This window comes from Triturus cristatus, chromosome 7 (assembly GCF_964204655.1).
Source record: "Triturus cristatus chromosome 7, aTriCri1.1, whole genome shotgun sequence".
In the NCBI taxonomy this organism is placed as follows: domain Eukaryota; kingdom Metazoa; phylum Chordata; class Amphibia; order Caudata; family Salamandridae; genus Triturus; species Triturus cristatus.
This window is the reverse complement of record NC_140590.1, coordinates 1,775,741,589-1,775,744,937: the sequence shown is the minus strand read 5'-3', so window position 1 is coordinate 1,775,744,937 and position 3,349 is coordinate 1,775,741,589.

Genomic DNA, 3,349 nt, shown 5'->3' with positions numbered 1-3,349 from the left:
GTCGCTTGTTCTGGGTTGTCTATACATTGGGACCGCCGAGCTAAACCTCGGATAACGAATGAGACACTAAGCTAGTCGGATAAGGGGTTCTGGGTTCTGAGGGGAGTTTTTGGTACACCACAATTCTCTGAGGTCCTGGGTTCCTGCGCATAGTTCTGTGCATAAGCAGAATCCCTGCAACATGGCGCACCTAATGTTTGGTCTATTGATTTGAAACGCCTTAGTAGTGCTTATATTAGTCCACAACACCCTCACTCTGGTTTCCGGTTGACGGGAGTGACAGTTTAACCTACCTGTGTTTCGACTAATAGGTTCCTTCAAGCTTGATCATTAAAAAGGTTGTTTTTCTGAACCCCAGTGCTACTGTTGATATCGTTGATACTCTTTAGCGTGTCCTAATGGCGGTTGACATAGCCGCGCATAGTCGTGCACCTCTGCGCCGTCATTTGACGACGTATGGGGTGCCAGATGATGGGATGGCTGTTATTTTTGTGGTGAGCGCTGATGCGTCATACCCGTATGAGTTGTTTTACTCATGGGAGACTTCCGGCGGTGGATGACGATGATACGTTTCACACCTATACTGCCACTCAGCTTCCTGCGGTCTATACCCCATATAGGACACAAGAAATTCCAATCTCTGCCTGGCAGCATACTATTTGGTTTAATGGCGCCCTTCCCCATGCGGTTGCACCGGCGAGAATGGGCCCGTTGTCTATTGCAGGGGCCACATGGCCGGTGCTAGCCGGATTTACGCCTCATCCCCGCTATCTCACGGTGGCAGTGGCTGAGTTGTGTGTGCTCCACACTGCCCTTATTACAGTACATAGGGCTTTGGTGCAGTACGTGTCACGCACCGTGCAGGTGGGGGCACCTGCTGTTGCGGGACAACCTACAGCCCACCACGCGGTGGTTATTAGTCCTGTTATGGTTAATTCGGTGGTCGGCAAGCGCCCCACCAGTAAGGATGAATTTCCTTATTGGCTTGCTAAGAAATTTGACCAACTGGAAGCAGTTTTTCCAAATACTACTCCTGTGGAGAAACACAGGATCCTCACCATTACTTTGCCTAAAGACCTGGTCCCAGATATGGCCGATTGTGACAACTGGGGTAAGGTCTTTGCTGCGACCTATTCGAAGTGCAATGGCACTCCATCTATGTCTGTGCTACCGTCCGTGATCAAAAAGGTTCAAGAGAATCACGGGGCGGAAGCTGCGATTGAATTGGGAATGAGGCTTGTCGACAGCTTCGATGTGGTATGCTCCATGGTAATGGGCAACCTCAAAGGAGATGCCATGCAGTTCCAAGTTGCAAATATGATGGACCGCGTGGATGATGTTGACAAGCCCAAAGAGTTCGCTAAAGCAATTGCGAAGGCATATAGGACCGTGGGTCATAGTGCCTTGGGTGTAAAACCGGCTGTGATCATTCCTGATATAGTACAACAGACTAAGGTGAGCTCGTCTTCTAAAGACGAACGCCCCAACTTTCCTAAACAAAGTTGGAGAGCTAAGAAACAGGGGAAGCAGCAACAGAAACAGGGGTCTCGTCACGCCTCACCCGTACAGTCGTCTAACGAACGCACATATGATCTGCGCGATCGATCTTGTATTAAGTCACCTGATAGATTTCAGGTTTCTGAACAACGCTCTCCTCGTTCTTCACAGGAAACATGGGCTTCACACTCCGGTGGAGGGAACCGTGGGAAAGGAAGGGGTGCCCAAGGGCCTGAGAAACCCCGCCAGTCAGACGGCAAAGGCAAGCAGGACAAGTCTGCGCGTCAAAGACCCCCGTTTCAGAAGAAGAAAGTTGCTGCGTTGACAGCGAGGTATGCCTCAGATGGTACGGACACAACTTCGGAACCTGACATGGGCGCTAACGCTGCTAGACAGCGCGGCGGAAGTTACAGTAGTGCGACAAGCACTGCGTCCATATCTGGTGGCGACAGCAACTGATATATTTGTGAATATTGAAACTGCTGATACTCGGGTGTCTCCCCCTGATACACTATATAATAAAGTCATTCAAATTGAAGCTGACATACAACGTACAATTCAAGGTTTTTTGGGGGATAATCTGACCACTTCCTATGATATTCTGTTGGCGGAGGCAGATTGGCCCCTGGCTTTCGTTTTAGAAGCTCCTAGAGGGGAGGAGGTAATCCTCCCGTCCTTTGCGCACACAGTGCCGAAGGTCCAAACTAAAAAGTACGCCGAGGACTGGGCTCAGGTGCTAGCACCTGCGTTATATCGAAATCAGGTTGGCTGGGATAAATTGTCTCCCAGCCATGAGATTCCGTTGCGGACTACGCCCCAACCTCAACCCCAATACCCCATGCGTCGCGAAGCTAGACCTCACGTTGCGTCAATCCTTGAACAATTGGAATATGAAGGAGTAATCAAAACATGTGTGTCACCTATGAATAATCCTTTGTTGACTGTGACGAAGCCTGACGGGTTGCACCGACTAGTTTTGGATTACCGGCACCTAAACTCTCATTGCCGGACATGTGCAGTACAAAATACCCACAGTTCGGCTCTCGTCGATAGTCTTGTGAGAAAAAGGTTTAAAACCACACTTGACATTTCCAATGGTTTTTATAGCCATAACCTATCCTCTCTTAGTAGTGAGTGGACGGCGTTCACCTCGGGTGGAAAACAAAAACAGTTCAAAAGGCTACCAATGGGCTATAAAAACAGCCCTGGTGTCTTTGCCGCTCGTGTGGTCTCTCTCTTGGAGATGGTAGACCCGGAAGCATACTCGTATGTCGATGATATTTATGTTACGGACGACGAGTTGATCCCACACCTTACTCGCGTAGATAACATAATTACTATGTTTGCAGACTTCGGATACAAGTTCAACTTTGCTAAGTCTCACATTGCCGAGTATACAGTGTTGTTCTTGGGGTACGAACTCAACAATGAAGGTCGAGGATTGGCACCGCACTTCCTTGAGAAATGTGCATGCCTTCGTGCTCCTACAACACTGAAGAAATTACAATCCCTGCTGGGCTTTCTGAATTTCGGTCACACCTACATTCCTAATTATGCCCAGCGTATCAAGCCGCTTTATGCCTTGGTACAACCTACTTTTTCCAAATCTTGTTGGCTGCCGGAGCATTCAGCTGCATTGCAGTCATTGCAAGCTGACCTTCTTGCTTCAAAATACTTACAAACGCGTGATAACCACACTAACCTGGTCGTTAGAATTGTGCCGGGCGCAGTGGGTTTCACGTACTTAACGTTCAATGAGGGCGATACGGTCCCCATTGCTTACAAATCACATCTGTACACTTCAGCTGAGCTGCGATTTTCCGCTGTCGAGAAAGTACTGACGGCAGTACAG